This window comes from Cyprinus carpio, chromosome B13 (genome assembly GCF_018340385.1).
Source record: "Cyprinus carpio isolate SPL01 chromosome B13, ASM1834038v1, whole genome shotgun sequence".
Classification (NCBI taxonomy): Eukaryota; Metazoa; Chordata; class Actinopteri; order Cypriniformes; family Cyprinidae; genus Cyprinus; species Cyprinus carpio.
The window spans coordinates 20,366,887-20,381,807 of NC_056609.1; the positions used below are offsets into that span (position 1 = coordinate 20,366,887).

The window sequence follows — 14,921 nt, forward strand, 5'->3', positions numbered from 1 at the left end:
TGAATTCTGTTGGGTTCAATTTTGTTTAGACCCCAAACATTCTTCAAGATATCTTGTTTTATTTAATGCAGAAGTCCTACAGGTTTGGGATAACATGAGGTTAAATGATTTTAACTGAACTCTCCCTTTAAAATAAGAGAAATTTACTTAAGAATCAATATTGCATAACATATTTTAACTCTAAAATTAGACACATATTTATTAAGATTAGGATTTAGATTGTACATTGTTCACTTAAGCTAGTTAACGTTGCACCATTGCGCCATTACTGCTCAGAGAAAGCTGGTGGTAAACTGAAATTTGGTTTACAATTTTCTATTGATTGTAATTCTTCATGTCATGATCAAATGATGGAAAAGTGCATTGGAAATTTCTAAAAATCCATATGTGTAGACAAACTTACTTTTGTCATTTTAAAGAACTGATTTAGTTGTCTGCTTTGGTGGAGCGATACTCCCAGTAAAGTATGTCAGATTGTGGTAGTCTGTCTTTTTGGAACTCTAGACTGTCGTGACACCTAGAACCACATACAAGAAGATGGGTAAATCCAGGCATGCAGATTGTGTTCAGTACAGATTTTTTGGTGTGCTTCTACTATTATCTGCATTGCACAAGTAGGCCTATAGCATAAAAACAGTGCAAACGAACAAATGATACTATCAGTGTGTGCAGGTTATATTTTGTCCTTAACCTTCTGGCAAAGTTGATTTTGTGACAGTGGTATGGCCATGTTAATGGTATAATAAAGGATACTGTGGCAGTTTGAACAACAAATGAATTCCCGGTAGGGCCACCAGTGTTACGGGCACCTTGCATGCTTCACCCTGTGCCCAGGTGAGTGTAATCAATGGCTGAATGGTTCATAAATAACATACTTGATTTCTCAGGCTCAGTGCTTGGCCATAGCGAACTCCCGCCGCCACACCTCATGTGTACTTTTAACCTTGCTTGTGCAGACAGATGAGCGCTGGAATCGACCTTCCTAAGGAGATTGAAGAGAGCTGAGACAAATAACATTAGAGGGCAAAAGCAGATCGGGGAGGTTAAGTTTTCTGGATACAGACACAAAGCCGACTGATCTCATTTGATATAATTCATGATTTGAGATGAATCATATGTCGAAAACCTGTGTTGAGGAAGCTGCTTTGAAACTGTTACTTAGTTTCAGAAATTAACTACATCTTAGTCACACTTTTTGAAGTGAATGGCTACATTTGAAGCTATTTAAGGGAGTAGTTTATTTTTAAATAGTCTCAATCTGACAACTTGAATAGATAAATTTACACTTAACCGAATAAAACTAGAAAAATGTTTTAGGAACCAGTTTATTTACATATGAACCATTCAGATAAATGAATCACTGAAATGTTCTGGAATGAACATGTTTAATTTTTGCTTCAGTTCACTCATTTTGTCACGCGACATCACTAGTTGTTAGAAAAAGTAGCATGAAACTGGAAAAACTACTGTTTTGAACACAACCAAGCTGCTGAAAAATATAGTTAGTAGTGTCGCTACCTTCAGTTATTTCTGTCCCAACACCGATCCTCACAGTGACCTATAAATGTCATGAATTAAGACTTTGGTAACTGACCCTTGGACAGTAAGACATGTAATGGGTCTGTAGTTTACCTCGGGCTCTTTGTGATTTACAGCCCTGTTCCAGTCTGAACTGTAAATATTCATGTCCTTGGAGCAGGCCGAGACATGATCTCATTCGCTTCTGCCAGGGCATCTCGTGTAGGCACAGGCTCTGGAGATGTAAATCGCTGTTTACTTCATTACATCATTAGCTGTGTTTCCTTGGGCCCTGGAGAAATGAGGTGAAACACGCAGGTTACTGTATGCCCTCTGTGCCCTATCGAGCTGGAGAAACCCACCAAGTGAAGCTTATTTTCTCCCTCTATTTGCAGAGGAGATTGTTTGGAGATCCTGTTGAATTTCTTGGACAAATAACTTGTGTGCACTTTTAAATTATAGAACATTTGCCAATTTAGAAAGCCTTTTCTTGCATTTATCATATCATTGCACCTCTATTTGCCTCTTCAGTGATTTCCGGGTGATTGGATTTCAACGCAGATGGAAAGATGGCAGATATCATTGAAAGGTTTGTTCAAAACCGCTCCGCACAATAGCGCTCCAAGGTAAAGTGCTAAAAGAGAAGCTCTTGTTTATGAAAGGGGTGTGTAGAGCTTAGAGCAGGTGCAGAAGTAGATCATACTTACAGTATCATGTCTTTATTGTGGACTCCTTGCTACTAATGTGTTTGCTTTGACAAGGTGTGTTACGTTTGATGGCTTTCTCTGTTTATTTAAGGAATCAGATAAAAATGAAATAGACTGCTGTAAAAGGAATGAAGATCAATGATTAACGTGCTTTTCTCTAAAACAACTTTCAATTAATTTAAGGATCCAAGACATGAAAATGATGAAACAGCATTCTGCACCACAGCGTCATGCACCATGGAATGAATCCACTATGGTAATCCTGGTATTTTATAGAAAAATAAGATGGTGGTGTCTTGGGTTGAAATGGAACTGGAATCTTTCTGTGAGCTGCTCTGTTTGAAATTAAAAATATGCCAATAATGATAACATGATAACAGGTTGTTGTGGCCAGATTTTATTTTATTAGTTTATAAATATATATATATATATATATATTATATATATATATATATATATACATATATATATGTATATATATATATATATAGCTATATATATATATATGTGTATATATGTATGTATATATATATATATGTATATATGTATAAATATATATATATATGTATATATGTAGTATATTCTATATATTATATACTATATATATATTTATTGTATGTTGTTGTATGTATGTATTATGTATTTTGTATTATGTTTACGAATTATCTATAGAATTTTATTATATATTGTACTTATATTTATTTTGATATATATATATACTTATATATATATGTATATGTGTGTATATATATTATATATATATATATATAATTTATTTAACTTTTTATTATTTTTATTTATTATTATTATTATTATTATTTTATTTTTATTATTTATAAAAAAATTTGTTATTCATCATAATTTCCCAAAATAGATGTTATGTAAAAGCTTACAATCAGTGAACATTTTTACAATGCATATAGGCAGTTTGAGGCAATGTCTGCTTTTTATTTTGCTGACAAATTAGAAACGTTTCATTGTACAATTTTTTTTGATAAATTCATGATTTGATTGGGTCATTACTGGAAAAACATCATATATCACACATCAAATGAATAAAACCAGTGGTCTTGAGGCACATTTTGAAATATTCTATTCCACATTATCAGTTGAAATTATTGGCTACAATTCCGCTATTGGTATCAATAATAGTTTCATTATATATTTTTCATATTGTGCACCTGAAAACCTGAGAACAAGAATCAGACAAAAGAAAGACTCCCAGAATCCCAACGGTGCTTACATGTGTGTATTTGAAGTACAAGCTCCATTCAAAAGCCTCTCATTAGGAGCACAGGAAGCTTGTCAGTGTCCTGGTTAAGTGTTGGTGTGAGTAGGACCAGTGCGGCCTCTTGTACTCACTCGATTACGCACCTAATCAAATCACCTGCTTGTTTATACGCTCTGTACTCCGGCATCAGGAAAGCAGCTCTGCTTCATTCATACGGCACGTTTTCCTTTAAGGACTTCCAAACAATATCCATAACAAACCCAGCGGTCTGTGCTTTCCTCCCAAAGGCAGGCTGCTGGATTTGAATTTCTCTTTCTTGTTGGACTCCAAATCCACATGCACTGTAACATGTTCAAACTGTTTTCTGCATGCTTTTGAAATCCTCTCATGTTCAGATGCAGCGATTGATTTGTTTAGAGCTGGTGGCATCATAATCACCCCACAAGTGGAAGGAGCTGACTTACATTTTCCGCTTTGTTATACTTGCGTTATTGGAGTGTGGCTTTCCTGAATGCGCTGGCTGAGAGTTTGTGGATATTGCATTACAACAATATTGTCTCTGTATGTGCTTAGTTGTTCGCCGAGAGACAGACTACAAATGGCCAGGTTGCTGCTTGTTTAAATGCTCCCAAGCATTGCTAATGCCTGGATTATCTCCTAGAGAAATGATTTAGTGAAAATAATGGCTTCACAATGGTCCCGCTGCAGCAGATATACACACCAACCCAATAACCAGTCCTCTGAGAGAGCGTATTGATTGTAGCAATTATATAAAAAGCTGTGTTTTTATTTATTCTGAAGCTGACTTGTGCTAAACCCACCTGATGCTGAATCCGGAAAAGAATGGCAAATATGGAAACCTATTTTCGTTTCCTCTGAGAAGTGCAGAGATCATCAGAAATATTGGCATAACACCCAGCTCATTGTCTGCAGTTGGAGCCCCTCCACCCCCGCTCCATGTTTACGTCGAGACACTCTGCCTGCCTTAGGATCAGTTATGACATCATTTTGCCACAGCTGCGGGCCGCACACGAGGCGTGGAGAGGGAACAATTGACCAGGGGGGACGCAGGAAGAGCCGACTGACCTGATTGCTCAGCTGGCCGAGCAACTGGGAAGGAAGGCCCAAGGCGGAGCCGTGGATGTGGGGAGGGGTGATGGTGGTGGACAGTGCCCCATCACCCTCCCCTCCTCCTGGATGCAGCGTTCGTGATCGCCCTGCCCTCTGCTGTTCTCCTGCCTGCCTGCTTGTCTGAGCCAAAGCAGATTTGTACATGAAAAATGATCTACAATCTCTGTGGCTGTATCAGCTTCCAGATATAGATGTTCCTGATAGGCCAAATCCCCTTTAAAGAGGGCTTTATCCCGCTCACTGAAAAGCCATGGAGAACAGCACATTCTTTTATCTCGGCACCTCAGTATGTTCTAAATACGTGCCACGTTTTGAGCTGCGACACCAATCTGTCCCTATCGGCTTGTGTTTTTGGTGCCCTTAGAGGGAAAGGTTATTGTTTAAATGTTAGCGCAATCTACATTGCATTGATCAGTCTTAATTATTAGACGCACAGCTGCTGCCTGAATACGAATCAGATGGATGTTTCATCTATGTATAGATAGACAGCTGGAAAGGGCACCATGCATATGACCTACCACATGTTCATTTCCATATAGAGAAAGAAGACAGCAGTGTACAAAAACTTTGATAGGACAAACACTTCTTTAGAGAATATAGAGCCTGTTATTTTATAATTGCTTTAAATTTAATATCATTACTTTTTTATTATTGTTATCAATAATAATATTATCAATATTATTAGTATTAATTTTATAAAAAATGTTTTTATTATATAATATTTAATATATTTTAATACAAATAAACACAAATTATTATTATTACTATTATTATTATTATTATTATGTCAGTATTTTCATAATTTCTGCTTTAAGGTTAAATCTTTCCAAAAATGAAAACCTTGTTTTGGTCCCTTATGTCATTCTAAACCTGTATGTTTTTTAAAGAGATATTTTGACGAATGTTTAAGCTGTAACTTTTCCAAACAATTAAAGTCAGTGGGTTCCACAACACTGGCCCCCATGCTTAAAGGTTTAAAATGAAGTAAATGATGACTAGTTACAGTTTTGGGTGAACTATTCCTTTTAAGGCCCCCAGGGATATGTGTACCCATGGTTGTGGATTGCTGAACTAAGTAAGTTGTGTCCCAACCAGTGTAAACCTACATTTTATTTGAGGACAGGGAACAAAAGCCTGAAAATAGATGACAAACCAGAGCGCATAAATCCGGCGAGGGGCAATCGGGTGCATTTGTGTGTGTATGTTTGCGTTTGGGTTAGAGATTGCGATAGCCCTTTCCTCCTTAAGAGATGTTTTCAGTGCAAGGAGCCGATTCCCGTGAGGCGGGTGATCCTTTTTAATGACAGGGATTCATCTGTTAGCGTCCCTCAGGCCCCACGCAGCACTGTGCGGCGCGGCTCCCAGCAGCCCACAGTAGCCTCAGGAGAGCGCACCTCCTCAGCCCCTCAAGATGCCGTGTGGGAGTTTAATTACTCCTGCGGCCACAAACCGCAGCTTACGCATGCTCATTACTACAAATGCCTTCATTCTCTGCTGTTTTTAATCATTTTTAGGCAAAAATATTGCACTGGAGATGCCCGTGCCAAAGTGAGAAATAGAACGAGAGCAGAAAGCAAGAGATTGCTCTTGTGAGGGGGTTGGGTTGGTTGTGTTTGAATAGGGTGTCGAAGTGAGGGAGAAGAGGGGGCTTAGAGACAGGACTTTGGATTACTAACTCGACAAAAAGGACTAAACATCTATTCAGTCAGGTCCTTCTGGTCTTTAGGGCCTATCCCTGCTGCTTTAATGAACTTATTTAGACTCTGTTTAGTTCATCCACCACTACTTAGAAGAATTAGGCTATGATTTGTCTCTTCATATTTGCTCAAAGGCTTTAAAGTGTCACCACTTGAAGTAGCCGATGATTTAAAGAATAGTTTGTGTAAAACCTGATGATGCATGTTTCTAAAGAACATCTTGTGCTTCAAGTGAACTGCAGATTTGCAGCTTCCATTGCTTAATAGTTGTGTTCCAATTTGCTAATTTAATTTGAATATTGCAGATGTGATTTAGTGAATAAAGCAGCATTTTCATTTTAGGTAGATGTTTTATGCAGCTGCAGATGCCTTATGGGAGTGTTAGCTTGTCGGACAGTTCTTCTGCCAGGTAATAGTAGCAAATTATTTACTCACACAATTCTTGTTGAGGCAAAGTCACGTCTTTTTTTAATACATTTCTGGAAATGTACAGTATGTGGTAAATTTGTTTCCATCAGTTTACATACAATTAATTACATACAGTTTTTATTTGTTTAAAAATGTTTTTTTTTTCTGTTCTCAAACCACACTGTATATCCCATCATCAAAAAGTAGTCCACCTGCATCCTTCCTTTCCATGTTGTTTGCACTGTTAGAAGTGCCAAGGCCATGCACTCATGTTTGTTAGTTAAATGTACTCCCTGTGAGGTAATGAGTGGCAACCCAATACGTGCTGCATTCTCCTTTTAATTACCGTTAGTCCACTAGCTGTTTTCTAATGAGGTCATGTCAGTATTGAGTCTTATACTTCCCTCTGTCGTTAGGAGCTTCCAAAGAGCAGACACACACTGCACTCCTCATTGGACTGGCCAATGATCTGATTTTGTGTATTTATTCATTTCTTCACTGGCAATCTGTTAAAAGCTTTCTGAAAGGGTTTATGTCATCTGTTCTACATAAGTAAGCACCCTTCTGATGGTTACACTTGCAATTGGATCTGTCTGAAAGAGGCTCTTCCTTCTCTGTCTTCTGTCTCTCGCTTTCACAGCCTGCTTGTCTCTCTGAGAGACTGTGAGACATATTACTGGCTGTAACCCGGCTCTCAGGGGCCTGCTCTGGGTGGCTGCCGTCTGCATCAAGGGGAATTTCTGCAGACATTGTGCAGGCTCTCAGATCATTTCCAGCCTCCTTCACTGAGCCTTTGTTCCCCCCTCCGCCTGCTCGGGCGCTGAGCTGACACGCGGCGCTCTGTCGACGTGAAGACCAACCACCAAACAGCGCTTCTCCTGACGTAGCGCCATGTAGAGGACAAGCTGACTGTCACTCCTCCGCTTGTCTGTCCCTCCTCCCCTCACTGTGTCATCTTAAATCTGTTCATCTGTTAACAAAGCATCAGACAGCTTATTATGAAGGTGTGAAAAGCAGAGAAAATCACTCCACATTCCTGCATTGAGACACTGTGTCAAAAAGCCAGTTTCAGTAAAAGCATCTGAATAATAGTGCCAATTTACCGCGTTCATCTTCTTGTGTTCGGGGTTTTTTTGGGGGGAGGGGGTGGGGTGCATCATTTTACAATTTTGGTGTTTCCGTCCTCCATTTTCTGCCAACTTTGCATTTAAAAAAATTGCATGCATGCATTACACTGTAAAAAAAATAAATTTTATTAATCTATATTTCTTTTCAAAGATTTATTATAAAAACTGAATATTTTACCCCAAAATGCAATAAATCCATTTAATCAATTTAAAAGTTATTTTTCATATTGAAACTGTTGAAAATACACAACAAAGTTTGTTGATCCACATATGACAGCCTCTGAACTTGGTCAATGCTAATCTTATTAATAGCAAACATTTCTTCCCCACTGCAGAAACCACCACAGGTTCATCAATGTTGTCAAAATTATTCATTTTTAGTGCTGCATGATAAATCGCATGCGATTATCATCCGCATCTCGTCAGTAAAACCGGTTTTGTGATTGGTAGTAAATCTCCATCAAGTGCTTTCAGATGGAGCGGCGTTTAATACACAGAGCTGTAGATCACTGACAAGCTACGCAATATCGTGTTCATAATCGAAGGGGATTCATGTGCGATTATGAACACGATATTGCGTAGCTTGTCAGTTACTGTTTACAGTGTGTAGTGCGCTGTGATTGGTTGAGCGGATGTTTTGGAGCCAAACTTATATATATTAGTGCTGACAAGCGATTAATCACGATTATTTGCATCCGAAATAGTGTTAATTTCACGACTTTTTTTTGAAGAATAAAATCGAAAATAGCTGACAAAATTAACACTAACCCAAAATAGAAGTTTTTGTTTGTGTGTGTTGTGTATATTTATGTATATATAAATACACAAACATGCATGTAAATATTTTAGAAAAATATGTAACGTTTATATATTAAACAAATTTATATATGACATAAATTATGAATATAAATATATACATGTAAATGCATGTAAATATGTATGTGTGCGTATTTAAATATACATAATAAATATACACAATACACACATATATTATGCAAACAAAAACTTATTTGGATGCGATTAATCACGATAAAATGTTTGACAGCACTATATATATATATATATATATATATATATATATATATATATATATATATATATATATGTTTTTAATCCAGCCAAATTGAATATATTAATATATTTATATATATTAATATATTTACATATATGTGTGTATATACACACCATATATTAATTATATATTGAATATAATTATAATGTTGAATTTAATTAAGACAATCAAATTTAGAATATTGATTTTCACAAAAAAAAACTTTATTTTGTGTGTGTTTGTATATATATATATCATATATATATATGCTATAATATAAATGATATATTATATATATGTCGTTGTAATAATACATGTATGTCGTTGTATATACATACATACCGGTACATACATGTATATTTCATTATTTCTATAAAAGTTATATTTAAACAATGTAATCGTGATAGTAAAAAAATATTATTTCAATATTTTACATTACATAAATATGCCTTTAAAATGCTCCAACTCTACATTTAAAATATTCTTTCATTAATTAGTTTTTTTTATAAATAATTACACATTTTAAATAAAAAAATAAAAAATTACTGTAGTTATATAAAATGTATAATATTTAAGTATTTTAATTTAAATATAAAAATAAATGTTACAATATTTTTCTATTAGCTTAATATTTATTTTAGATTAATTCTTTTCAATTTAAAATGAATAATTAATACATTAAATAATAAAAACATTATTTTTTATAAAATATATATTTATCCAAGTAAACATAAACATATTACAATATTTTATATTCGATGAAAACCATCAAACCATGCTCTCCCTCCTATACACATTTAAATAAATATAGAAAATAGTACTAATAATTGAGGTGTTTTGTAATACAAATGAGACTTTACAGAAAAGCGTTTGCATGTGTCTGGGAAAAGCACCTCGGCCAGTTGTCTTCTGCATCCTAACTGAATGGCAACACGGGAGCTTAAGTTTCAACCTGTGCCGTGGCCCTGTGTGCTGGGCCCCTGCCAGGGTTCAGAGGTCACACTTGTGAGGCATGTGTGTGGAAGGGGGAATCAGTTTGGGGGCCCCAGCCTCACACAATATGTCCGTCAGCAAACCTCTTTGTTTTCTCCCTTCTTAACGCTCAAGTCCCACTTTGTATCCAAGGAAATGTTGCCAGGGGAGATGAGCCCGGGTAACGGTACGAGAACCTAGGGGTATGCGCGGATGCTCTGTTTGCCTTGATAAATGCGTGGTGTCCAAGGCATGCCTGATTATTCTGCTGCCGCTTCTTTTTCTCCCCAGGTCCTTTTGCCTTTGCTGCTCCTGAGGGACCCATGCATTCTGTGTACATGTGTGCGCGAGCTAGTGCATGTGTGAGTGCTTCCATATGTCTAGACAAGAGTGGAATCCCAGGGGCCCCACACGTTTAGACTCAGGATATTAAATGACCTAATGGCCATGTTATTTGTGTAGGATTCATTTAGAGAATCTGGCGAGGAGCATTAAATCATAATGAAGAGGGTATGAATTTTGATGGAAGGCGGAGGGCTGCTTTGGGAGCTTGTCCAGGTAAAGCTTCAGCTAAGACTGCTGCATTAAACCCTCATTGAAAGCTCCAGGCTGTGACCTAAGCGCACAGACAAGTTTGAACAGCCAGACGTAGACACGACATGACCAGAGCTTGAGGTGCACGCTCAGACCTCTCCGAGAGTAAGAAAAATGATTAGCACCTAAACAAGACAAGACAGACATCCTCACTCGCTCTGTTATAAGAATCAAATCCCTTTAAGAGCCCCAAATAAAACACTTTTGCTGGTCTTGTATAAACTTGGATGAGTAGTTTTGTCATTGTGTTTGGATTCAATGGTATGTGTGGGGACTGTAGCATCAGGTGATATCTGAAACATCATCTCGCTGAAGTCTGAGCCTCATTAAGATAAGAGAGAGACTGCTTTTCAGACACTTTATGTAATGACTGCCTTTGATGTTCTGGGCAGGCTTGGACAACAGTCTGCCAGTCAACTTCTGAAGAATTTAGTCATAAGTATGCTTACCTTTGCTCAGCATACATTTTTCCCCTTCGTGACACCACTAGAAAGGCACTTTTTTTTCTGGAAGCTTGTTGTATTAAAAAACTTTCCCTACCTTTCAAAAGTTTGAGGTCAGTAAGATTTTTTTTTTCAATGTTTTTGATATAAGTATCTTATGCTCATCAAAACAGTATTTATTTGTTATTGTTATACTGTTTTCTACTTTTAATATAATTAAAGAACATATTTTATTCCTATGATGGCAAAGCTGAATTTTCAGAAGTCATTACTCCAGTCTTCAATGTCGCATGATTTTTCAGAAAACATCCCGATATCCTGATTTGCTGCTCGAGACATTATTATTGTCAAGGTTGAAAAATGTTGTTCTGCTTACATTTACATTGGAAACCTTGGAACATTTGTTTCTGTCTGAAGAAGTACAAAAGAGTCTTTACTCACTATTGATCAATTTAATGCATCTTTGCTGAATAAAAGTATACATTTCTTAAAAAAATTACTGACCACAAAGCTTTGAACTATAGTGTATATTTTATTTATTATATTTTATACAATATTATTATTATTTTAAAATTGCAAATATTGTCACTTCCCATGGAAACTGACACAGAATATAAAATAAGTTTCTAGATTTTAATGTGTTTATTTTTGCACCTCTGCTTTTTATATTGTAGTGCTCCTTTTAGCATGCCAAAGTCAAACCATATTTTTGTACATTTTATATGATTAAATATTGAGGCCAAAATACTTGATGTGCAAGAACAGCTACAAGTAAGATATTTGTATGTTGACTTCCTTAAACAAAAAACACTGGCTGTGTTTGAGCATGTCGACTTCTGGATCATCCGATCACCCGAGTTTCGGATGGAACTACATGTTTGTCTGAACAATGGGGGACTGAGGTAAAGTTCAGGAAACCTGGTTTGGAAACGGTTAAGCAGTCATTATATATTCATTTTAGTGCCTCTGGTGGCACAGAAATTACACACTGCAGCCTTAAGGCTATTAAAGTTAGTTTACAGACCCCGAGATACCAATAATTATAGATAAATGTATAACACTTATATTTAGCTCTTACATTGGGCCTATCATGTATTATAGTATTCATCATTCCTGTATTATAAGACTTTTTAAACTATTTATCTAGGTTAAGCAGTAATGTGCTGCTCTGTTATGCGAGTCTCAGTGGCGTGAGGCCTCTCCCTCACTCAACGTTCCTCAGCTTACAGGAACTCCCTTATTTCCTGAAATCCCCTCACCATTTCACTCCTGTGCTAAAGACACACACACACACACACACACAGCCTCAGGTGTCACCATATCCAGAGGCCAAAAATATGAACCTATGTGTCTGTTAACATGCATATGCTGACACAGACTAACATTGTGCTCTAACCAGTAGAAGCATTAGCTTCCAGCAACAGGAAATGTATCAATCCATATTGTATACGAAAATATAACACAATCACAGCCAGTCAGTATATATTTGATATGAAAAAGGTGTTTAGACCAGTGGGCAGGATTTGGACATCACCGTGTTGGGTTTAAGCTTCCTAATTGATCCCTGAGTTAAGGTTGATGTTTTTTCTTTCATCAAATGAACAACCAGGTGATCGTTAAAAGCCCAAGGCAATGATTGAAGCTGCAGAGGGAACAGATTAGCGAAACGTGTTCTTGTCTAGATGTTGGACAGTGGAACGTGTTTCATGAGGTTGTGATCTGTTGATGTACATGTTAGAGGTTCAGATGATAGCTGGGTAAAAAGACAGAGGGAGTGAGAGGAAGAGAGCAGAGCTCTGTGACACAGGGTTGTAGACCCCTGCTCTGGGCTGATTGACCCTCTGTGCTCTGGCCAGTAGATGTTTGATTCACAGCTCATGCTCTATTGATCCACATGAGCCCACTCCACTCACAATGACACACACATTCACTTGCACAAAAAAAAAGAAAGAAAGAAAAAGAGATGGCACAGTCAGGGAACATGCACTTTTCTAATTTGGTAATTTTTTTAATATTATTTTTCTGTAAAATAATCTTATCACTCTAAAACAAGATAAATATATATATTGGATTTTTCTTTAGCCATTGGCAAATTGTTATTTTTAGGAAATCTCATTAAATGTTGTAAGATTTACTCTTGAAACAAGAAAGCAATTGCCAGTGTGGTAAAAATACTTAATTTAATATTTATTCTCCGAAAACAATTTAATGTCTTTTGTGTCTTGCTTCTTAGGAAACTTTAGCGGTGTCTCCATCTTTCATTCATACATATTCTAATCATGTAATTTATACATGATTATTTGTAAGGACTGGGCAATATATTAAGTATTGATGATATATGCGATATATGCAATATATATATATATATATATATATATATATATATATATATATATATATAGCCAATTTATTAATTTAAAGTTTAATTTAAAGTTTTTCTAACAAGTTTAATATATTTTTTTAATTTATTAATTGTTGCATTACATTTTAATCTACTTAGAGACAATAATGAGTGTTTAAATTGTCTTTTTTAAAATCACATTGTGAGCCATTTTAGTCTTGTAATATTGTATATGAAAAATAAATATAATAAGAGTGCAAAAAAAAATCTCACAATATAAATGTTTTAGCTGCAACGTATTTTTGTGTCTGTTTGCCTCTGCATGCGTGTGTGGTCGCACTTAAACAGAGTTGAGGGTGGGGAGAGAGGCAATAAGAGAAGAATGATTACCAGACAGGCCTCATGCTCGCTGCAGATATGCAGGCCTAGCAGTATTTTGCCTCTGCACAGTGTCAAGCATATTGATCGGCCTCTTGTAATAGAGAGAGGGCAGTGTGCAAAATCAATGTTCAATTTTTCCCCCCTCTCTCACTCTCTCTTTTTCTCTCTCTGTGTCAAACGACTTTTCTAACTTGCACTGAAGCTAATTCACATCTCTGGCTGTTTATTCTGCCACACTTATGATGGCGTAAGAGGGATTTGAATGTCATCATTGTTCCATTGTTTGACCTTTCTGCTTCAAAGACTTAAGAATGGAAAGAAAAACAAATTATTATGCATTTGTCCATTGATCATGTGCAGTTTGCGTGATGGCAAAGCCTGGAAATGAGGTGTCTGTGTTAAAGGATTAGTTCACACAAAAATGAAAATCATGTCATAATTTACTTATCCTCATGTTGGTTCAAACCTTGATGACTTAGTTTCTTCTGTGGAACACAAAAGGTTATCTTTTGAAAAATGTTATTTTTGTACATACAATGAAAGTCAATGAGGCCCAGTTTTGTTTGGACCACAGTGTTCTTAAAACAATGTTCTTCCACAGCAGAAAGTAAGTTGTACATCATTGGAACAGCATGAGGTGAGTAACTGATGACAGACTATTCATTTTGGTGGAACTATCCCTTTAACTAGGCTGTCCAGTTTAGTCCAGTACAAGGATAAAATCAGGCATTTTTTCGGTTACGCAAGTGTTCCCATTTGTTCCCTTTTCCCCCTCTCGCTCAGAGTTTGATACAGATTATAAAAAAGATTAGGTCTGGCGTTACTGTCCCAGTCTGTCTACCATCAGAAAATAGAATTCATTTAGGTAATCCAGATGGTTTTCCTCAGTTTGTGTGTCTGGTATTTGGCCGGCTGTCAACAGCTTTTAGCAGCTCAGGGTGAGCTTTTGTGTTTGCACAGAGTGCTGAGGACTTCGACAGAGCCACTGCTCATGCGTTCACCGGCATCACCACCGACAATGAACAAACGCACACCTGCTGCTGATCAGTAGCTATTGTTTAACGTTAAAAAAATCAGTTTTGCTCAACTTCGGTGTCTTTATTCTAATGCTACCGAGAGAATTGATTGATTCTTTCTGTAAACTAATTAATGCGGCTAAATGTACCTGTATATTATATTGTTTCTGAGGCCTGGCTGTCGATATCTATTTGGCTGATTCATTGATTAGATTCACGAGAGAGCTTATTAGAATGTAGTGGATGTAAAATAGTTTATCTTGAGAACAAAATAATGCTAGGTTTCTCCAATGGATGCCGCTTA

The 14,921-nt window shown here is 36.5% G+C and overlaps 1 protein-coding gene across 10 annotated transcripts in view; it reads left to right on the top strand.

Moving 5' to 3' along the window:
• The window catches only part of LOC109100672 (zinc finger MIZ domain-containing protein 1-like), a 123,884-nt gene that overhangs the window by 52,746 nt on the left and 56,217 nt on the right, over positions 1-14,921 (top strand). Inside the window, exon 1 of one of the 10 annotated variants that reach the window (XM_042737182.1) lies at positions 2,088-2,107. The exons of the other annotated variants lie outside the window; for them this stretch is intronic. The gene's annotated coding sequence lies outside the window, so the exon portion shown is untranslated. Of the gene's footprint in view, positions 1-2,087; positions 2,108-14,921 lie in introns of those variants that run through there. 10 annotated transcript variants of the gene reach the window in all.